The sequence below is a fragment of the Kogia breviceps genome, chromosome 7, assembly GCF_026419965.1.
Source record: "Kogia breviceps isolate mKogBre1 chromosome 7, mKogBre1 haplotype 1, whole genome shotgun sequence".
Classification (NCBI taxonomy): Eukaryota; Metazoa; Chordata; class Mammalia; order Artiodactyla; family Physeteridae; genus Kogia; species Kogia breviceps.
In genome coordinates, this window is record NC_081316.1 from 37,685,862 (window position 1) to 37,710,530 (window position 24,669).

At 40.9% G+C, this 24,669-nt stretch overlaps 1 long non-coding RNA gene and 1 pseudogene across 2 annotated transcripts in view; one reads left to right on the forward strand and one right to left on the reverse strand.

Moving 5' to 3' along the window:
* Window positions 1–19,524, forward strand: part of LOC136794555 (mas-related G-protein coupled receptor member X3-like) — a 29,139-nt pseudogene extending 9,615 nt beyond the window's left edge.
* The window catches only part of LOC136794492 (uncharacterized), a 142,510-nt gene that overhangs the window by 107,269 nt on the left and 10,572 nt on the right, over window positions 1–24,669 (reverse strand). The gene's annotated exons all lie outside the window — the stretch shown is intronic.

Sequence of the window (24,669 nt, forward strand, 5' to 3'; positions counted from 1 at the left end):
ATGTGGACTAATTGCAAAAACTATCACTGGCTTTGAAAGCAAGATCATTCTTAAGCAAATTCTTACCTTTCCTCTATTCTTTTCACCAGAGGGGGAGAGCAGACCCTGCTGAAAGGGAAGAACTTTTCTGAGATAGGCAGAGCTGATCTCAGAGGTTAGCTCTTTGCTTTCTCAAAGGGTAACTGTGTTACCAACCAGGGTTCTTGGACTCCTTAATCAATAGAAACTGATAAGAGGCCAGACAAGAAATTCAGGCAAGGCTGTACTGGGACTCATGCTACAGCACAAGGGAACGAAAACAAAACAAGTAACAGGTTCCCTTGCTCGCTCCCTGAGAGGGGGCGAGTTGGTCCCTTAAATGGGGTGAGGGTAGGGGCAGACCCATGAATCAGGCTAGAGGGATGGCTTAGGTGGTCTGCCCACCCCCCTGGTGGTGCTATGTGCAGGGATCATGGGCAGTACCCTCCTTTTGATCCCAACACCTTAGAAGTGGCAGTTGGGTCTTTGGTCTTTTTGTATCTTCTTGTTCATAAGTTGCCCCAGCTGCACATGCACGCAGTTATTTTCAGTCCCTTGTAATTTCCTTGTATTCTGTTGCTCAAGGAGACATTTGTCCAGGTGTGAGCACTGCAGCAAAGGGTCCCAGGTCCTAGCCTGTCTCAAATGCAGGAGCTGCAGTGGAAACTGGTGCCTGAGGAAGGCTTATCAAGATGCGGGACAGCCTCTGTGACTTCCTTCCTAGGGCCCCACTGGTCACTAGAGGCCCAGATTTGCTGGACACACAAAACCTCACAAGATGTTAGTCAACTTCTACCTCTGCCCATCCCCACCCATCCAGTACCCTTCTTGTAGAGAATCACTGTTCTAGAATCTTCAGTAAATAGCGAGTCTAGGCGACCCTGCCAAGTGATATGAGCCTGTACCAGGAGGTTCTATAAGTAAAGGATAAGTGCAGTCACCTTTGCTTGGCATTCAAGGCCCTCCATGGCCTGGCCCACACTATCTTTTGCTTTGTTTTGTTTGGACTGTTTTCTTTTTATCAGAGAAGTAACATACACACAGATTTGAAATATTTTCTTAAAATGACACAGAATTGCACATAATAAGACATAAAAGCCCTCCCACTCCAACCCCCAGGGGGAATCACTGTTTATAGTTTCCATTCTTAATTTTTAGTAGTTATCTTTCTAACTTTAAATGATAATACAAGGTAAGTTCACAGTTCTCAATGTCAGGCACAATCCACTGACTCTTCTTACAAAAGATAAAGGATGTAGCACATACATCTTTCAACTCAGGATCCTTATCAGCACTATATTTTCAGTCTGTCAAGGGCCAGGAAACGTTTTCAGTCTTATGTCCTAGGTCTTCCCTTTAAGGACTTCAAGTTGCACCCTAATTAAGCTACTTGTCAGTTTTAGAAATTTATTTAATAATTAAATATATCAAACTTTGAGAACTTTAGTCAAGTTTGACACAATAGACCAGGGGTCCCCAACCCCTGGAACTGGGCCTCACAGCAGGAGGTGAGTGGCAGGAAAGCAAGCGAAGTTTCATCTGTATTTACAGTCGCTCCCCATCGTTCACATTACCGCCTGAGCTCCACCTCCTGTCAGATCACCAGCGGCATTAGATTCTCATAGGATCACAAACCCTACTGTGAACTGTGCATGTGAGGGATCTAAGCTGCATGCTCCTTATGAAAATCTAATGCCTGATGGTCTGAGGTGGAGCTGTGGCAGTGATGTTAGTGCTGGGGAGCGGCTGCAAATACAGACGATCATTAGCGGAGAGGTTTGACTGCACAGAGACCATGTTAAATCAATTGCTTGCAGACTCATATCAAACACTATCAGTGCGACTTCCCTGGTGACAGAGTGGTTAAGAATCCACCTGCCAAGGCAGGGGACACGGGTTCGATCCCTAGTCCAGGAAGATCCCACATGCTGCAGAGCAACTAAGTCCGTGCGCCACAACTACTGAGCCTGCATTCTAGAACCCATAGGCCACAACTACTGAAGCCTGTGCGCCTAGAGCCTGTGCTCTGCAACTAGAGAAGCCACCACAATGAGAAGCCCACGCACCACAATGAAGAGTAGCCCCCGCTCGCTGCAACTAGAGAAAGCCTGTGCTCAGTAACGAAGACCCAATGCAGCCACCCCCCCCCCAAAAGCCCTATCAGTGAGTGGCAGGTGACAATTAAGCTGCATCTGGTGGCAGGATTTAAGTCAGAATCCAACACTTATTTCAGTCTATGCACGGCCCGCCCATTATTTTATTTACCACTTCTGTCCGCGCCTCTTTCCTGCACTGCACATTTGTCTCAGTCACAGTTTTGGTAAGCTCACAAGCTAACCCTAGCCAAAATGAGTAAAAAACAAAGAAGCAAATGAGAGCTTCTTTGAAAAGAGGGAAAGACCCAATGATAAGACAGCAGAAGACTCTAAGACTGCCAACAAAAAGAAAGCTGCATTTAAAAGAAAATACCAAGAGTCCTACTTAAATCACAGGTTCGTTGCAAAAAGTGATTCACATTCTCCAAGCCTGCTTTGTATAATATGTGGCAACCGGCTAACCAATGAAGCCATGAAACCTTCAAAACTGATTTGCCACATGGAGACCAAGCACCTTGCATTAAAAGACAAGCCTTTGGAGTTTTTCAAAAGAAAATAAATGTGAACACGAAGAACAGAAGCAATTATTGAAGGCCACCACTTTATCAAATGTGTCTGCACTGAGAGCATCGTTCTTAGTGGCTAACCGCATTGCTAAAGATAAGAAGCCCTTTACTATTGGTGAAGAGTTGATCCTGCCTTCTGCTAAGGACATTTGTTGTGAACTTTTAGGAGAGGCTGACGTTCAAAAGGTGGCATGTGTTCCTCTTTCAGGTAGCACCATAACCAGATGAATTGATGAAACCGCAGGGGATGTTGAGGTACAACTGTTAGAGAGGATGAATGAGTCACCATGGTATGCAATCCAGGTTGACGAGTCTGCCGATGTTGACAGCAAGGCAGCAATGCTTGTTTTTGTGTGATGTATTTTTCAGGAGGAAGTGCATGAGGATATGCTGTGTGCACTTTTGTTGCCAACCAACACCGCAGCTGCAAAATGATTACATATCAGGTAAACTGAATTGGTCATTTTGTATGGGTATATGCATGGATGGAGCGGCTGCCATGACTGGACAGCTTTCTGGTTTCACTATTCCGGTCAAAGAGGTCGCTTCTGAATGTGAGTCTACGCACTGTGTCATCCACAGAGAAATGCTGGCTAGCCGAAAAATGTCACCTGAACTTAACAACGTTTTGCAGGATGTGATTAAAATGATCAACCACATTAAAGTACATGCCCTTAACTCACGTCTGTTCACGCAGTTCTGTGAGGAGATGGGCGCAGAGCACACACGTCTTCTCTTACATACAGAAGTGAGATGGCTTTCTAAAGGTAGATTACTGGCCAGAGTTTCTGAGTTATGAGAGCCGCTCCAGAGATTTCTTTTAGAAAAACAGTCACCATTGGCAGCACATTTCAGGGACACAGAATGGGTCGCAAAACTTGCTTACTTGTGCGACATATTCAACCTGCTCAACTAACTCAATCTGTCACTTCAGGGGAGAACGACAACTGTGTTCAAGTTGGCAAATAAAGTGGCTGCATTCAAAGCCAAACTGGAATTATGGGGGCGATGAGTGAACACTGGGATTTTTGACATGTTTCAAACATTAGCAGAGATTTTGAAAGAGACTGAGCCAGGGCCTTCTTTCTCCCAGCTGGTGCACGATCACCTATCTCAGATTTCAAAAGAGTTTGAGCATTACTTCCCAACCACAAAAGATCCCCGAACTGGGAAGGAATGGATTCGCAAGCCATTTGTGAATAAGCCAGGTGAATCGACTTTGTCCATGCTAGAAGAGGATCAACTGCTTGAGATCGCAAATGATGGCAGCCTTAAAAGTCTGTCTGAGACAACTTCAAATCTCCATACGTTCTGGATTAAAGTCAGGATGGAATATCCTGAGATTGCCACAAAAGCACGGAAAAGCCTGCTTCCATTTCCAACATCCTATCTTTGTGAGGCAGGGTATTCTGCAGTGACAGCAGCCAAAACGAGATTACAGAGTAGACTGGACATAAACAACACACTTCGTGTGTCACTGTCTCCCATCACCCCCAGATGGGACCATCTAGTTGCAGGAAAACAAGCTCAGGGCTCCCAGTGATTCTGCATTATGATGAGTTGTATAATTATGTAATTATACATTACAGTGTAATAATAATAGAAATTAAGTGCACAATAAATGTAATGTGCTTAAATCATCCTGAAACCATCCCCCCACCCCAGGTCTGTAGAAAAATTGTCTTCCACGAAACCAGTCCCTGGTGCCAAAAAGGTTGCGGACTGCTGCAATAGACCATATTCAGGCGCATGATACTTAAAGTCCCAATCAGTTTAAAAGGACTGAAAGCTTATAGTGTAGTTTCTCTGAACAAAAAGGAATGAAATTAAAAATGAATAACAAAAAGATATTTGAAAATACCCAATATTTGGAAGTTAACATGGTTCTAAATAACCCATGGTCAAAGAAGAAAAAGTGAGGAAGTAGAAGATATTCTGAACTAAATGAAAATGAAAACCACATATCAGAATTGCAGTATGCAGCAGAAGAAGAGCTCAGAGGGAAATTTAAATCAATGACGTTGAAAATGGATAAGCAATAGAGATAACTGATTAAACCAGAAACTGTTTCTTTTTTAAAAAAAAATCAATAAAGTTGATAAATGTATGACTGATCACGGAAAAAAATAAAGGTACAAATAACCAATATTAGGAATGAAATATCAGTCCAACGTCCCTCATGAAAAGTGCAAAAATCCTAATAAAAATATTAGCAGATAGAATCTAGCTATATATAAAAGGGATGATATATCACAGTGAGTGTGATTTATTTAAAGGATACAAGGTTGTTTGGTCATTCAGAAAACAATCAATATACAGGGTTGGCCTAAGACCAAAGCTTAAGAAGGTCAACCCAGAACCAGCCCAGCCTTCACTACTAGCCTTGAGCTCAGTAGCAAACCACAGTAAGGGGTTGAACAAGGCCATGCATAGTGATACTCCCTGTAGTACAAACATGGATATACATATAGTTTTTTTTATATATATCTGAAAGCTAAAGGAGTAGCAGGAACATTGAGAAAATATCCACTGGCACCCCAGATCCTATACTTATATACAAGCACAAGGCAACAGCAGACCATCATTATAGAAATTTGAAGCCTACCATGCAGTGAAGGTAACAATACAAACAGCACCACCGAAACTTAACTACTGTCTGCGTTGACTCAACCCCCAGATGCTAATGACAAGACAGAAGAAGAGAACACTTAATACTATTACCTTGGTCTCTACTTTTCTAAACTAGAAGTCCAGCATTGAATCAAAAATTATAAGAGGCATAATAAAGCAAATAAAAATACTTCAATATCTATATAGGCAGACTCAAACAGGACCCACATGTTGGAACTAACAGACAGTAACTTTAAATATATTAAATGATATAGACAGAAAGACATCCTGCATGGACACATGGAGAATTTCAGCAAGGAGATGGAAACTATCATATGAAAGGGTCAAATGGAAATGCTAGAAATAGAACATGTCAGAGGTAAAGAATTCCTTTGACAGGCTCATTGATAGACTTGACACATCAGAGCAAAGAATCAGTGAATTTGAAGATGGGTCAATAGAAATTATCCAAACTGAAACACCAAGAGATAAAAGAGTGAAAATTAAAGCAGAACATCTATGAACTGGAGGATAATATCAAATAGTCTAAATACATGCACCTGCAGTCTCATTAGAAGGAGAGGGACAACAACAAAAAGAAATATTTGAAGAGCTGATGGTTGAGAATTTTACAAAAATGATTAAAGATGTCAAAGCTAAGATCCAAGAAGCTCATAGAACCCCAATGAGGATAAATAAATTTTAAAATACCTAGAGATACCACACTATCTTAGTCAGTGTGGGCTGCCACTACATAATACCATAAACTGGGTGACAAACAACAGAACTTCATTTCTCACAGTTCTGGAGGCTGGGAAGTATAAGATCAAGGTGCCACCTGATTTGGTTCTTGGTGAGAACTCTCTTCCTGGCTCACAGACAGCTACCTTCTCACTGTTTCCTCACATTACCTTTCCTTGGTGCATGCACATGGAGACAGAGATCTCTCTCTTCTTCTTATAAGGCCCCCAATACAATCAGATTAAGACCCCCCCCAACCCTTATGGCCTCATTGAACTTGAATTACCTCCTAAAAGCCCTGTCTCTAAATACAACCCCCTTGGAGGTTAGGACTTCAACTTATAAATTTAGGGGACACAATTCAGACCTTAACACCTACTATGCTGAAGATCAAAGATAAAGAGAAAATCTTGAAGGCAGCCAGGCAATACAGAAAGATTATATATAGAGAAACAAAACCAAAGGTAAAATTTATAAGTCTTCTCCTCAGAAACTATGAGGACCAGCAGACAATGGAGTGACACTCTAAAGGACTGAATTCTGCACCCTATGAAAATATCTTTCAAGGAAGAAAGTTAAAAAAAAAGACTTTTTCAAACAACTGAAAGCCGAAATAATTCATTGCCAGCAGATTTGCACTACAAGACATATTAGCCAGAGTTCATATAATCGTTCTATGACCCTAAATGGAAATTTTGATCTAAAGAGATCTAGAAATGGTAAAAATGAAAGTAAATGTAAAATACATGCTTTTATAATTTTTAATCACTCTTTAAATTAATCAATATAATTATCACATTAACAGATTAGAGGAGAAAATCATATAATCATCTTAATGCAGAAAGAGCATTTGGCAAAATTCAATGCCCATTCATAGTAATAATAATTATATAGGGCTTTCCTGGTGGCGCAGTGGTTGAGAATCTGCTTGCCGATGCAGGGGACACAGGTTTGTGCCCCAGTCTGGGAAGATCCCACATGCTGCGGAGCGGCTGGGCCCGTGAGCCACAGCTGCTGAGCCTGTGCTCCACAATGGGAGAGGCCACAACAGTGAGAGGCCGGCGTACCACAAAAAAATAAATTATATATATATTTTAACATAAAAACAGTAATGGAACATAACATCTAAATCTGATAAAGGACATTTATATAAAATCTACAGCTAACATTATACTTTGTGGTGATATACTCAATGAATTTTCACTTCTAATTTCAGAGATAAGACAAGAATATCCACTCTCATGACTTTTATTAACAATGTTCTAGAGATGCTAGCCAGTGAAATAAGGGGAAAAAATAAATGAATAGTATACAAATGGAAAGGAAGAAGTAAAGTTCTCTTTATTACAGACAATGTGACTATTGAGGTAGAAAGTCCTAAGAAAACTCCAACAGGCTATAAGAATTAATAATTGAATTTAGTAAGATAACATGCTATATGGCCAAAGAGGAAAAAATCAATTGTGTTTCTATATTCTAGCAACAAACACCTGGAAAACAAAATTAAAATACAATGCCATTCTCTCACGCATTGGCACTCAAGAAAAAAGTGTGGCAGTTTCTTAATAAACGAAGCATACCTTTTTCACATAACCCAGCAATTTCACTCTTGAGGACTTATCCTACAAAAATTAAAGCTATGACCATACAAAAACATGTACACAACATATTTATAATCGCCAAAAACTGGAAACAACCCAAATGTCCTTCAGTGGGTGAATAGTTAGACGAACTATAGTACATCCATACTCAGAAATAGAAAGAATGGACTACTGAGATACACAATAATTTGCATGAATCTCAATGTGATTATACTGAGTAAAAAAAGGCAATCTAAAGGAGTTTTATGGTTTCCAGTCTTATATTTAGGTTTTAACCCATTTTTAGTTTATTTTTGTATATGGTGTTAGAGAATGTTCTAATTTCATTCTTTTACATGTAGCTGTCTAGTTTTCCCAGCACCACTTATTGAAGAGACTGTCTTTTTTTCATTGTATATTCTTGCCTCTTTTGTCATAGATTAACTGACTACAGTGCCTGGGTTTACTTCTGGGTTCTCTATTCTGTTCCACTGATCTATATGTTTGTTTTTGTGCCTGTATCATACTGTTTTGATTACTGTAGCTTTGTAGTATAGTCTGAAGTCAGAGCATGTGATTCCTCCAGTGTTATTCTTCTTTCTCAAGATTGTTTTGGCTATTCATGGTATTTTGTGTTTCTGTACATATTTTATAATTATTTGTTTTAGTTCAGTGAAAAATGCCATTGGTATTTTGATAGGGATTGCATAAAACTCCTAGAGGAAAACATAGGCAGAACACTCTTTGACATAAATCACGGCAATATTTTTTTGGCTCTGTCTCCTAAAGCAAAGGAAATAAAAGCAAAAATAAACAAATGGGACCTAATCAAACTTATGAGGTTTTGCACAGTAAAGGAAACCATAAACAAAACAAAAAGACAACCCACAGAATGGGAGAAAATATTTCAAATGATATGACCAATAAAGGGTTAATATCCAACATATATAAACAGCTCATACAACTCAGCATGAAAAACAAACAACCTGATTAATACTGGGCAGAAGAATTGAATAGACATTTTTCCAAAGAGGAAATGCAGATAGCCAACAGGCGCATGAAAAGATGCTCAACATCACCAATCATCAGGGCAATGCAAATCAAAATCACAATGAGATATCACCTTACACCTGTCAGAATGGCTATCCTCAAAAAGAACACAAAAAACGAATGTTGGTGAGGATGTGGAGGAAAGGGAACCCTCATACATTGAGGGTGGGAAGGTAAACTGGTGCAGCCAATGTGGAAAACAGTATGGAGGTTTCTCAAAAAACTAAAAATAGAACTACCATATGACCCAGCAATTCCACTCCTGGGTATACACCTGAAAAAAGCAAAAATGCTAATTCAAAAAGATACGTGCACCCCAATGTTCATAGCAGCTTTATTTACAACTGCCAAGATATGGAAGCAACCTAAGTGTCCATCAACAGAAGAAAGGATAAAGATGATGTGGTATATATATACAATGGAATACTACTCAGCCATATAAAAGAATGAAATTTTGCCATTTGCAGCAACACGATGGACTTGGAGGGTATTATGGTAAGTGAAACAAGTCGGACAGAGAAAGATAAATACTGTACAATAACACTTATATGTGGAATCTAAGAAATACAACAAACTAATGAATATAGAAAGAAAGAAGCAGACTCACAGATATAGAGAACAAACTATGGTTACCAGTGATGAGAGGGAAGGGGGAAGGGCAATGTAGGAGTAGGGGAATAAGAGGTACAAACTATTATGTATAAAATAAGCTACAAGGATATATTGTACAACACAGGGAATATAGTCAATATTCTATAATAATTATAAACTTTAAAAATTGTGAATGACTATATTTTATACCTGTAACTTATATAATATTGTACATCAACTATACTTCAATTTAAAAAAAATTTAAAGCCAATCTCAGATGGCTATTTATGATACCATGTATATAATGTTCTTGAAATAACAAAATTATATAGGTGGAGGAGAGATCTGTGGTTACCAGGAATAAGGCAGAGGGAAAAGAAGGGGAGAATTGTGACTATAAGGATAGCACAGGGGATCTTTGTGATGGTGGAATAGATCTGTATCTTGATTAATGGGTGTTTTGTCTCTTTTGCTGTACTTTTAATTTCTGAGTCATGCTGGGGTTTTGTTTTCATGGTCATTTCTGTCCCCTAGAGCCCTTCCTTTTTTCCCTCTTGTTTTCACACATCAATTCACATGTGCAGTAAGCTCATACAAAATATTCGTTAGTGTAATAAAATTTAATTAAGTTTTGGTGTCCATGTTGATTTGTCCCATTGTTCATCAGATAGCAAAAAGCTAAGATATAATTTGATGATGATGATAGTAGTAGTAGTAGTAGCTAACACCTATGTATCACTATCAGTGTTCTAATCACCTTATATATGAACACATTTAATTCCCTAACAACTTTCTGAGCTAATGTAAATGTATGAGTTATATACCTGTGCTAATATTATCTTTTGTTATTCAATAAAACTGTATTTAGTCAATTTAAAGGACAATTTTTACCCTTAGAGCTTGTCCTATCTATATCTTTATAATCAACGTCAGTGAAATAAAATTTACATATTAAAAATGCACCCATTTTATATATACAATGGTATGGTCACAATAGATTTTGGCAAATATATATACCTATGTAATCACCCACACCAGTCAAGATATAGAACTTTTCTATTACCCCAAAAAGTTCCCTTATGCTTTGTTGCAATCAATCTCCCAACCCTACCCACTACCTCAGACAACCACTGATCTGTATTCTGTTACTAAAGAATAATTCTTCCCGATTTAGAATGAACTATTACATCGTGTAATCTTTTGTGTCTTGTTTCTTTGTGGCATGCATCTGTACTTCATTCTTTTTATTCCTGAGTTGTACTCCATTGTGCGAACATACCAAAATGTGTGTATCCAGTCACCTGATGTTGAATATCTGGATTGTTTCAAATCTTTGGAAATTGTGAATAAAGCTGCTTTGAACATTCATGAATAAGATATATATCTGTGTATATATATGACACATATATGACATATACACACACACACACACTTCTGTTGGGTAAATACCAAGGATTGTAGGACCAAATGAAAAGTACATGTTTACCTTTATAAAAATGTGCCAACCTATTTTTCCAGAGTGGTACCATTTTACATCCCCACCAACAATGAGTGAGAGTACCAACTCCTCCGAATTCTTACTAACACTTGGTATTTTCTTTTAAATTCTAGCCATTTTAATAGTATCACATGGTGATTTTAATTTGCATTTGCATCTCTGATACTAATGTGCAACATTTTTATGTGCATATTTGTCATTTGCATATCTTCTTCATTTAATGGTCTGTTCAGATATTTTGACCATTTTTGTAATTTGTCTTTTCATTATTGAGTTTTCTATACATTCTGAAAACATATCTTTTGTCAGTTTTATGCATTGTAAATATTTTCATTTTCTTACAGGAGTCTTTCAAAGAGCAAAAGTCTTAGATTTTGATGAACTTTAATTTAGCAATATTCTTCTTTTATGATTAATGCTTTTCTGTATCATATGTAAGAAATCTTTGCCTGTTTCAGTCAGCTTGGACTACCTTAAGAAAATACCATAATCTGGGTGGCTTAAATAACACAAATTTATTTTCTCACATGTCTGGAAGTTGGAAGTCCAAGATGTAGAAATGTAGAAATGGACAAGATATAGAACTACAGGGTGTTCTCATGAGGGCAGGGGATGCTGGCTACCAATAACTACCATCTCAGAGCTCGCTGAGCACAGAGAGTGAGGTCGTTTAGGACTCTGTGGGGTGGGACCATAAACAAGCAGCAGCTTCAGGGAAGGGTAGGAATTTGAGGGCAGGAGCTCTTACCTTTACGCAGCCCTTCATTTACAAAGCAAGTTCCTAACAGCTATCTTTTTTGGTCTTTTGATACTCATGACAATCCTAGGAGGTACCTCAATTTAAGACAAGTAAATTTTCGACAGGAAGAGATGGTGACAGGGAAAGCAAGCAGACATAAGATAATTTCAAGAAAGGCACCAAAACTACTTAGGGAGCACTGAACAACAGGGAGGTTTCCTCCCTCTCAGGTCAACACCAGTTGACTGGTAGAGTCTGTGGGGTATCGTCTGCAGAAGAATTCTCCAGCTCCAGCCAGACTCAGTGTGACAAAGTTCTGTGATCCATTAACCATATCTTCCATGGGTGGGGTTTTGGAAGATGATGTCGAAAAATAGGAGAGGAGTAGTTATAAATGAAGATGGAAAGGTAAGTAGATGCCAGAATGTTAAATGTCAGAGGGTATGGAAAGTTGATTAGTCATTGTTTTCTACAGTTGCCAGAGATGAAAAAAATGTTTTCCTATTAATTTAGGTTACACCAAACTGTGGGACTTGTCCACTCAGTTGTGTGAGATTCCTGCATCTCTAACAAATAAAGTGAAAAATCAGGACCATTTTCATAACCACTGTACTCCTCTTGTTCACCATAGATTTATTCCCTCAGTTCTCCCTTCTGGAAAAATCTGAGGTTCAGCATTACAGCAAATATGTAAGGAATTACTGTACTTGTCCCACAATTGTATGACAGCTGCAGTCACACCATGGGAAGGTGTCTTCTTCTCCCCTGCAGCTCTCTGGGGGCCTCCATAAGCACAGGGCAAAACAGCCTAGAATCCTGTCCTCACTATAAACTTTCACCAATACAACTGCCATGAGAGAGATATGGTCATTTGTTTCAATCGTGCTCCCCTAGAAAGACAACTTGAAACTACCTAAAAGTCATGGACACAAAAGTCCTGATAACAGGACTGATGTGTGCAGATTCAACCCAGACTGAAGAGTATCTGTCAATGAGTAGCAACTGGCACCCAAGACCCTTCCCCTTTATGGTCTCTGTTGCATCACCCAGGGAACAACACAGTCCCTGGATCACTGGATGGGCAAACTCCCACCATTTTAAACAGACAGGTCCAGAGTTGAAACCCTCGAGGCTTCATAGGATCACATACAAAAGATCACTTGTGCCTTGATGGCAGCGTTGTGAGACCCTGAGCACAGGACCAGCTAAGCCATGCCCTGACTCCTGACCCATGGAAACTGTGAGACAATAAATATGTGCTGCTTTAAGCCTCTAACTTCATGGTAACTTTTTATGCAGCAATGGGTAAACTAATTCAACAGGCAATGAGATATACAAATCTGGAATTAAGAGGTTCCAGTGGAAGATATATATCTGGAAATCATTAGTATATAGGTCACGTATGTGCTGGTTATTGTCCATTTGCTCCCACCTCAACCAATTCTCCACCCTCTCTGCCTTTCTCTGTGCCCCAGAAGGCTATCTTCTATTGACCACAACACATGGGCTTCTTTGGTTCAGCCAATGGAAGGCACCAGCAGGAGATCAGGAAGCAGGAGAGAGAGGTTGAAATATGTCTTCCCCTGCTCCCTCCCAGCTCTGGGTAGTACAGCCCTTAGACTTGGATAAGAGTGGCCCCTGCTGGGCCAGCAGTGCCATCTGGGTGGGGCTTCAACCTTCAACCCCGACTCCTACTGCATGGGGTTGGCCTTAGTAGGGATAGTAATAGTTCATCTACAGTAAAGAAGGGAAGTAAAGAGAAGGTTCACCTATAGTAACAGAAGGGAAGAGAAGGCACATGGTTAAAGACACTGGTAGGTGACAGATGTAGAGGTGGAGCTTTGAGGAATTTCTTTTCTGATTATTTCTGTTATCCCAGTTAAGGTCATTGGCTGACAGTGAGGATGATGGAGAAGGTATCAAGGGCTTAAGGAAAGAGAAAGTCATGGAATAGTCATCAAGGAGAACAAGAGATGAATGGACTAGAGAAATATACCATGGTTACCTGGCAGCACTGAATATTCAGTTGAAGTCATTGGTTATTTTTAAAGTGATACCGTTCAGTAAGATTCCTTCTCCAGACATGTTTAGCTGAGAGGGTGCAGACACAAACTGAGCAGATTCAGAGCTAACTAGGGTTGAGATCTGTCCAGGTAGAACAGACACTGGTGGTGACCTGTCCAGATCCCTGAGACTTCTTTTGTGGTTTTGGTTCCATTTGTCCATCCACCAGCTGGAGCAGGTGCCACTGCTAGTGGCTCACACCTGCAACCTTCTCCAAAGGCTTGTCCTTGGGTGGCTGGAGCCAGCTCACCCTGAGATGCTTGGCTGAGGAGGAAGTACAAAAACCTTTCTTTCTTGCCTCAAGATGGGACAGACTCCACATTACAGTTTATATTCAAGGTCAAGATGAGACCTGACTTTACCTGAAACCATTTCCATACTTAGCTCTGCCCTTTCCCTCTTCTGCTTCCCTCACTCGCTTACAGGTTTCTCCTGAGAACACTCCACTAACGAATCCCAGGAATCCCCATTTCAGCCTCTGTTCCTCAGAACAGCCCAGAAGATGCTACCTCTACCAAGGTGAAAAGGAGTGAATGAGGAGGAGGGTGTGAGCTGAGCAGCTCTTTGGTGGCTGTCCTCTGGAAGCCGGAGGTGGTAGTGGGAGATACTGTTACAGAGCTGGGCTCCCTGTTTTCAATAGGGATGGTAGGATTCCAGATTGGTAGAGACCAAAGAGCAGTACTAACCATCAGAGGCAAGAGAGCCTTAATTAACCACAATGAGCAGCAATGTCAGCACTGCAGCCAGGGGGCCTGACTTGGAGGACTCTATGGAGATGGAAAATGGAGGGCAGGGTTCCTTGGGGCAGTAAAGATTTTCAGGCATCAAAGATATCACTTAATATACATAGCCAAAAGAAATCAAGAATGAACGAACAGAAGGCTGAGGTCAGCTACCTCAACAGAATGTCAGACCTGAGCCAGGCCTCAGGCCCAGAACCCATCAACTGAAAGGGAGGCTGATGAGCCCATGCAAGGAGGACATCAGAGCAGGCGGGGGAGGCAGAGCAGTGTGATCAATAACCCCCTCCACGAGGAGGGGGTCCAAGCAGAGTGCTGGCCCAGAGGGGTCAGGTTATTGGTTGTATTCAGGAGGTTTAGCAATCAGTAAATATATTAAGCATAATGGGAGCCATATTTCTCTAGGTTGGGAAAAGCAAATACAGATAATTACAGGGACAGCTAGGAACCCTGTTGGATTGGTGTTGAATGGGAATTGAAGGTATAGGTATAAACTAATGATTTTCAACATATACAAATAGAGATATCCATATTTATATGTGTGTATATGCATACACACACACACACAAATGCACACACATCCACGCTCGCAAACACACATATATGTACATATATACACACACATATATGTATGTATGTATGTATATATTCTAATTCTGACAGTTGAGGGGGCCTGGAAGCAGCAATACTCCAATAGATATTCATTTCTTTTTTTTTTTTTTTTTAGATATTCATTTCTAAATACCATTGTCCATTTAAAGAAAGTAAGACTGCTTGGGGAAAAAAAGTGGCTGAGGACTAGAGCAGGAAAAGAACAAAGTGACCTGGGAAAAGTCTTATTATTCTAGAAAGTAAAGAAATGTTCAAAAAATGATGGAGATATGTAAAACAAACAGAGAAACTAGTGCAAAGGAACTCTCACTGGAAATACCTGGTACAACTTGATCATCAAAATAAATAATTGATAGTATCAGATTATAACTTGTTGAATAATAGAAATCAATGAGTCCACAATGACACAGATATATGAGTGAAATAAATGGGGAGAAGAAAAAGTGTTTCCTTATAGACGAATGCCAACTGAAAATTGATGGAATCAGAAAATCAACATTTGGCAACCACTGAAGTAATAATTAAGGCAAGAAATAGCAATGGATGCTAAAATTAGTGTGCTAAAATGGGATGAGGAATGAGATTTACTATAGCTTCAAAGTATTTCCCAGCAAAATTCTTACTATTTACAAAAGGGAGAAAAGTAACTATAGTGGAGAAATATGGTAGGTACCATATTAATCAAGTGATCAAATTAATGCCACCAGTGATGGGACAAATCCACATCATGTAGGGTTGCAATCAGAAAAATACAGCGTCACTTCTGCAGTATTCTGGCCAAAATGTATAGCCTAGGTCTAATCATATATGAATATTAAACAAAACCATTTTGAGGGACCTTTTACAAAATGACTGGCCTTCAAAAAACGTAAGTCATGAAAGTTAAGGAAAGACAGGGGAGCTGTTGCAGATTGGAGGAGACCACAGAGACCTGACATGTGAATGCAACATATGATCCTGGACAAGACGCTATAAAGGACAATTCTTTTTTTGTTTGTTTGTTTGTTTGTTCTGTTTTGTTTTGGGGGAGTTAGGAGCTACAGGTGGATGTTTATTTATTTATTTATTTATTTAGGCTGCGGTGGGTCTTCGTTGCTGCACACGGGCTTTCTCTAGTTGCAGCGAGCAGGGTCTACTCTTCGTTGAGGTGCACGGGCTTCTCATTACAGTGGCTTCTCTTGTTGCAGAGTATGGGCTGTAGGCGCGTGGGCTTCAGTAGTTGTGGTTCTCAGACTCTAGAGCGCAGGCTCAGTAGTCGTGGCTCACGGGCTTAGTTGCTCTGCGGCATGTGGGATCTTCCCGGACCAGGGATTGAACCAGTGTCCCCTGCATTGGCAGGAGGATTCTTAACCACTGCACCACCAGGGAAGACCCAGGACATTCTTGATGAAACTTGAATAGGGCTTTTGTGAGAGAGCATGCAAAATTTCTTTGCACTAGTCTTCCAACTTTTCTGTAAGTTTGAAATTGTTTCAAAATAAAACCTTAAGAAAAAAACCCTATACTTTATTTTTTTTTAAGAAAGGAAGGCTGAGTCCCCTTGGGGGAAGTGCCCTGAAACACTGCAGTAAGTGTGTATAATAGCGATACCTCCAGTCCTTCCTCAAAATATTTGGATAACTGTAGTGCCAACGGTGGGTAAAAAGAAATACCTAGATCTTCTGAGGGCTGTAATTTACAGAGTCTGAGCTGACACAGAAACCCGGGGACCCAATGGGCCATCATTGTCTTCTTTTAGAGAAGTAGAAGATTAAGGTCAAGTAATAAACAGAGTCCTGGACCAAGTCCATCTCACAGTGAGTCCACTGAGTACACAGACCAACTGGTAGCCATCTCCCCAGCTCTTAAATATATATTTGAAATCGTCTTACCTAGCAGTTAGCGAAAGCCCATATTCACCCTTGACCTATGGAGTAAAAGCTACCGTAGTATGAAAGATCAAGTGGAAGTCCCTGAAACTATACCCTCTTCTAGACAAAATAAAAAATAAAAAACAACATTGCATTCCTGGGGGAACAGCAGAGATTGGTACTACCCTCAAAGATGTAAATGACGCAGAGGTCACTGTCTCCACCATATGTCCATTTGATTCACTAGTCTGGCCCTTCTAAGAAGCAAATGAATATGTCAGACGACAGTGGACTACTCACATCTATCAAGAATTAGGACCGAGTGCAGTTGCTTTGCTACATTTAGCATCTTTACTAGAACACAGTAACATGGCCTCTGGTACACAGTGTTGCTTTTGATCTGGCATTATTTTTAATACCTATGAGGAAGGAGGATCGGAAGGAGTTTGCTTCAGGTGGGATGGGCAAGCGTATATACAACAATTACACCCTCTGTCGCAAAATATCCTGAAGAGACTTGGGCCATCTGGACATTGCAGAAAATACTGTACTGGTCCACTATATTGATGACAGCATATTAATTTGACCTGGTAACCATGAAGTGGCAACTACTCTGGATATCCAGGAGATAAATATTACAAAAATTCAGGGGCCTGCTTGCCCCATCAGTGAAGTTTTTAGGGGTTCAGTGGTTTGCCAGGACATCCCCTTCAAAGTAAAATACATGATATCGTACCTTATGCCTACTGCTACCAAGAAAGAGCCTTGGTAAGCCTTTCGGGTTTTGGAAGCAGCATATATCACACTGGGAGATACTGCTCTGACCTATTTATTGAGGATGTGGAAGGATGTCAGTTTTGAGAGGAACTCAACGCAAAAAAGGATTCTGCAGCAAGTTCAGCCTGCATTACAAGCAACCCTGTCACACAGGCCATATGACCCACAGATCCCATGGTACTAGAGGTATCTGTGGTAGAAAAAGAGGAGCCCTCATACATTGCTGGCAGGAATGTAAATGGTGCAGTGACTGTGGAAAAGTTTGGCAGTTCCTCAAAATGCCAAACATAGAGTTACCATCTGACCCAGCAACCCAAGAGAAATGAAAAAATATGTCATGTCCACTCAAAACCATGTGCACAAATGTTCATAGCAGCATTATTCATAATATCCAAAAAGTGGAAACAACTTAAATATACATCAATTGATGAATGGATAAACAAAATGTATATTCATACAATGGCTAATGTTTGGCAATAAAAAATTAGGAAGTACTGGGCTTCCCTGGTGGCGCAGTGGTTGAGAGTCCGCCTGCCGATGCAGGGGACACGGGTTCGTGCCCTGGTCCGGGAAGATCCCACATGCCGCGGAGCGGCTGGGCCCGTGAGCCATGGCCACTGAGCCTGCGCGTCTGGAGCCTGTGCTCCACAACGGGAGAGGCCACAACAGTGAGAGGCCCGTGTACCGCAAAAAAAAAAAAAAAAAAAAAAAATTAGGAAGTACTGATACATGCTATAACATAGATGAACCTTGAAAACATGTTCAGTGAAAGAAGCCAGACACAAAAGACAACATATTATATGATTCCGTCTATGTAAAATGCCCATAATAGACAAATCCATAGAGAAAGAAAGTAGATTAGTGGTTGCTTGGGGCTGGGGAGAGAAGCAAGAATGGGGGATAACTGCTACAGGGTACAGGGTTCCTTTGGGGGGTAATTAAATGTACTAAAATTTGCACAACTCTGTGAATATACTAAAAACTGATGAATTGTACACTTTGGGGTTTTTTTACTTTATTTTTTAAATTTTTATTGGAGTATAGTTTCTTTACAATGTTGTTAGTTTCTACTGTACAGCATAGTGAATCAGCTATACATATACATATATCCCCTATTTTCAGATTTCCTTCCCATTTACGTCACCACAGAGCATTGAGTAGAGTTCCCTGTGCTATACAGTAGGTTCTCATTAGCTATCTATTTTAGACATAGTATCAATAGTGTATATGTCAATCCCAGCCTTCCAATTCATCCCCTCCCCCTTTCCCCCTTGGTATCCATGCATTTGTTCTCTATGTCTGTGTCTCTATTTCTGCTTTGTAAATAAGATCATCTATACCAATTTTTTCAGATTCCAAATATATGCATTAATATACAATATTAGTTTTTATCTTTCTGACTTACTTCACTCTGTGTGACAGTCTCTAGGTCCATCCACGTCTCTACAAATGACCCAATTTCATTCCTTTTATGGCTGAGTAATATTCCATACATGTACCACATCTTCTTTATCCATTCCTCTGTTGATGGACATTTAGTTTTTTTCCATGTCCTGGCTATTGTAAATAGTGCTGCAATGAACATTGGGGTGCATGCATCTTTTTGATGAATTGTACACTTTGTTATCACACATTAATGCCCACCAGAGGACTTCTACTGCAGGAAAGGCATGAAAAAACCAAGTGGACCGGATCCAGTAGATGTTAGCCAGCCTCTGTCCTTGGCCACCCTAGTGTTGGTGAAATGGGATCATGAGTGGAACAGCCACGGTGACAGAGATGGGGGTGATGCACAGGCCCTACAGCACCATCTCTCTCTCCCCAAGGTTGATCTGGCTACTGCTGCTGCTGATATCCAACCTGTCAGCAACAAAGACCGACACTCAGGCCCCCAATATGGTATCATCCTTCAAGGAGGCCAACCAGCCGCCTATGGCCATTTGGGCCATAGCTGGAACCATCCATCCTGGGAATGGCAGCAATTCATCTTGACCAGGATTGGCACATATTCTGGGTATATCATTTGCCTTTCCTGCCTGGAGTGTCTCCACTAACACCATTATTTGAAGGCTCACAGAGTCAGGGCCTGCACCAAGGTGAAGCAGTGCAAAAGAGTGAGTTTTGTACACTTAAGGTACTCATCTTAAGGTATGCACCCTAGGCACCTCACTTTCCTCACTCTAGTCCCATTCCTGCACAGTATCTGATTTACCATCATGAAACCATAGACAATTTTGCCTTGGACCAAGGGACCCTATCAATGGCCAAAGAAGAGAACCGTGGGCACATGGAATCCAGTGGTCTTATCACATACCACATCATCCAAAAGAGGCTAATCTGATACTGGTTAAATGACCTCTTCAAGATGCATGCAAGGTGCCAGGTATCCTTAAACCAATGGCCAGTATAAGTGGAATGTCCTCCAGGGGTAGAATATTCCATCTAGGAACCAAGAGATGGAAATAGGAGAGGCCCCCGCTCACCTTTATCCCCTGTGACCCCCTTAGGGAATTTGTGCTTCCCATGCCTGCAACTCTGGACTCTGGGCGTCTAGAGGTCCTGGTCCCCAGAGGGAGCTTGCTTACACCAGGGAACAAAATAAGAGTCTCATTGTACTTAAAAGTATGGCTGCCTCCTGGACACTTTGTGCTCCTTGTGCAGTTCACCACCAGTCCAAGCAAGGCCTCACCTTACTTCCAGCAGGGATTGACCCTTACCACCATAAGAAGGTAGGGATGCTGCCACAAGAGTGGGGGCAGGGAGGAACATGTTTGCCACTGGGTGTCTCTTCTTACTCTCATGCCAAGTTTAACTGTAAATGGGCAAAAGAGAGCAACCATGGCCTGATAAGGACATGATAATAAGGGGTTCAGACCCCCTGAGGGTCTAGGTTACTCCACCAGTCAAGCCACCTAGACCAGCAGAAATGCTAATGGAGGTGAAGAGAATCTCTAATGGGTGGGAGAGAAAGGAAAAGACAAGTGTCAATGGCAGCCTGAGGGCCAGCTACAGAACTGAGGGCTGTGACTCATCCTATTCCTCTCTTGTAACTTTCACTGTAAGTTCTGGCTATCCAGAATCCTGGAGAAGCTGAGACAAGATGAAGTGAATTCCATCGGAGATGCAAGTGGATCTAAGTGGTGGCAGAGGTAGACTATAGCAGATGTTATTGGTGTCCCTGAGATCTTCTTTTCCAGTTCGGTACACTTATGCCCCAGCTACCAACTGAATTCCTGCTAAGAGCTTACCAAACTCCGCCCCCAAATTGTCTTTGGGTGATTGCAGGCACCTCACAGTTTACATTTCCCCCAACCCAGGCTGCCCCTAGCCGATGACTGCCCAGTGCGGAGGCTATGCAGAAGCCCAGCTTCCTTGACCCCAAATGGGGCACGTTCCGCGGTACAACTTGCACTTCTAAGCAATCTGCAAAATCATGCTGAGGCTAGACTTGGCTGAAATCATATTCTTGCTCAGCTTCTTCCCCTCCCCTTCCCGGCTCTCCCCGTTCCCTTACAGGCTTCTCCTGAGAGCACACCTTAATAAATCACATGCACATGAATCCCCATCTTGGATTCTGCTTTTAAATAACCTGACCTGAATTTACAAAAGTGATTTCAGTTTTCAAGTGAATACAAAATTTAAATGAAGCTTAATTTTAAGTAATGACAAATTCAGTTTGAAAGTCATCCTCTAGACCAGCGATTCCCAGACTTGTGACTGAAATCATATGGCAGATTTCTTAAAATGCCATTTCTAGGTCCTATCCTGGACCTCCTTAACCAAAACTCCAGAAGTGTGACTTAGGAGTCACAACTTTTTTTAAGTTCTCCTGGTATTTCAGCTCATCAAAGTTTTGGAACCCGTTGGTTTAGACCAGCGGTCCCCCACCTTTTTGGTACCAGGGACTAGTTTTGTGGAAGACAAGTTTTCCATGGGGGGGTGGGATGGGGGGGTTGGTTCAGGAGGTAATTCGACCGATGGGGGGATGCGAAGTGGCAGATGAAGCTTTGCTCACTCACCGGCCGCTCACCTCCTGCTGTGCGGCCTGGTTCCTAACAGGCCGCGGACCACTACCGGTCCAAGGCCCGGGGGTTGGGGACCCCTGGTTTAGACAACTTAACTTGTATTGGATGGTTGCTATATACCTCTCTCTATATGAACTTGTGAAATGTGCAAGATAAAACTTTGAGGTCCCTCCCAATACCACATGTCTGTGATTCAGCTAACCATTCATTACAAACCAATATCCCTTAATTGAAAAAAAAAAAGTGATCTTGATTTTAAATCAATCTTGGTGATTAGTCTTTAAAATATAATTTAATATAAAATTGGACGTGAACATTTCTGATTATGGTACAGGTTTGATTATATTTCATGAAATGGTAATACTTCTTTTTAATATATAAGTTATATATAGTATATAAGTTATACATGTTATTGTATTAGTTGGAATAGACTAGGTAATGCTGGGGCAACAAACACCACCAAAATCTCAGTGGCATAACCCAGAAAAGTTTATTTCCTTTTCATACAAAGTCCACAGCATGTCTGAGCACCTCTTCAGGGCAGCTGTCTTCCTGGTCCACCGCTCAGTGGTTCAGGAAGCTTCCATCTTAAGACACCTCAATCTCAGTACAAGACTTGGAATTCTCTGGTGCTAGAAAGACTCACACTGGAAATTAAATGCGGTGGCCCTGAGGCAATCCTGGCCATTTCCTCTGATCACATGGGTCACCACTTATTGGCCAGAATTAGTCATATGATCCTACGATAAGTGCAAGAGCCAAGGAAGGGTAATCCTGCTTGCTGCATGCCCAGAGGAAAGGAGAACTGCATACTGGAAAGACTAGCAATCTCTACAACAGTTATTTTTTAAATGTGGAAGATTCACAAAAGTGGAAAAAAATGTGTGTGTGTGTGTGTGTGTGTTCTATCACTGCTATTGGGTTTTGGTTTATCTCCTTTGAGTTACTGAAAATACAGGTTCTTTTGAATAATGGGGTTTTTTTACAATTATGCATTCTCACTGTAAAATATTTTTAAATATGTCAATGCGTGCCAAAGAAAATTTAAAACCCTTGCAATCTCATCTCCAAAAGATAGTCACAAATGACTTCTAATCAAAATTAGAATCACTTTATTCACAGTAATTTGTAATATGTTTGTTCTCCTATTAATACATACGAATTCAATTTTTAGTTCCCATTTGCTAATGATCATTGATTGTGATTTCAGGAAAGTCATTTCTCTCTTGGTCTCAGTTACTCTGCCTCTAAAATGAGGGTGTTATCTCTAATTCACCTATCGCTGATTCATACTAAGATTGATTTAAAATCAAGATCACATTTTTTTTCAGTTAAGGGATATTGGTTTGTAATGAATGGTTAGCTGAATCACAGACATGTGGTATTGGGAGGGACCTCAAAGTTTTGAGAAATGCAAATCAAAACTACAGTGAGGGCTTCCCTGGTGGCGCAGTAGTTGAGAGTCTGCCTGCCGATGCAGGGGACATGGGTTCGTGCTCCGGTATGGGAAGATCCCACATGCCGCAGAGCGGCTGGGCCCATGAGCCATGGCCGCTGAGCCTGCGCGTCCGGAGCCTGTGCTCCTCATCGGGAGAGGCCACAGCAGTGAGAGGCCCGTGTACCGCAAAAAAAAAAAAAAAAAACTACAGTGAGGTACCACTCACACTGGTCAGAATGGCCATCATTAAAAATTCTACAAATAACAAATGCTAGAGAAGGTGTGGAGAAAAGGGATCCCTCCTACACTGTTGGTAGGAATGTAAGTTGGTGCAGCCACTGTGGAAAACAATACAGAGGTTCCTCAGAAAACTAAGAATAGAATTACCATATGATCCAGCAATCCCACTCCTGGGCATATATCCGGACAAAACTATAATTCAAAAGGATACGTGCACCCCTATGTTCAAGCAGCACTATTCACAATAGCCAAAACATGGAAACAACCTAAATGCCCATTGACAGATGAATGGATAAAAAGGTGTGGTGTATATATATACACACACATACATATATATGTATATAATGGAATACTACTCAGCCATTAAAAAGAACGAAATAATGCCATTTGCAGTGACATGGATGCAACTAGAGATTATCATACTAAGTGAAGTAAGTCAGGAAGAGAAAGACAAATACCATATGATATCACTTGTATGTGGAATCAAAAATATGACACAAATGAAACTATCTACAAAACAGAAACAGAATCACGGACATAGAGAACAGACTGGTGGTTGCCAAGGGGGAGGGGGCTGGGGGAGGGATGGAGTGGGAGGTTGGGGTTAGCAGATGTAAGCCTTTATGTATAGAATGGATAAACAACAAGGTCTTACTATATAGCACAGAGAACTATATTCAGTATCCTATGATAAACCATAATGGAAAGGAATATTTTAAAAAGAACAAATTGACAACACTGTAAATCAACTATACTTCAATTTTAAAAATAAACAATAAAAATAAAATAAATAAAATGAGGATGTTTGAAGAGATCATGTCGAAGATGTCTTCCAGCTCTGGTGACTTGCGAATATATGCAACTCCTGATGCCTATCCATGTTCCTCTTTCTCCTCTCCTCCCATCCACAGGCTACACCCAGGACTAATTGTACCTTGGAGAACAAAAGCCTTGAACCAACCTCTCCACTTTCAGAACTCAGAACAGCACCTAATGGCTGGGCTCCTGTCTGTCGGGGTGATGTCCAGAGGTCTCAACTGCTCTCACTCTGATATACAAAATCTCCTTAGGGCCCTGAGCCCCTGGCCAAAATCTGTTACCAATGTTTGCCAAGCAAGACTACCATTACTTGGAATTGCTGAATCTGAGAATCTCTGATTAGAAAATAACATTGGAGGTTATTTCCCCCAATAAAATGTAAGCTCATAAAACAAGGACTTTGTTTTGCTCACAACTTGTACATCCTATCTTTTAGGAAGTTTCTGAGATATAGTAGGTACTCAATAAATATTCGCTCACTTGAATCAGTGAATCTAAACTTATACCTAGGCTTTTCTAACATTCCCAAGAAGGACGCCTGCAACATCTGCTTCTACATCTCCAACAACAGAAAGCTGATTATCTCCTGGAATAATTGATTCCACTGTTTCACCG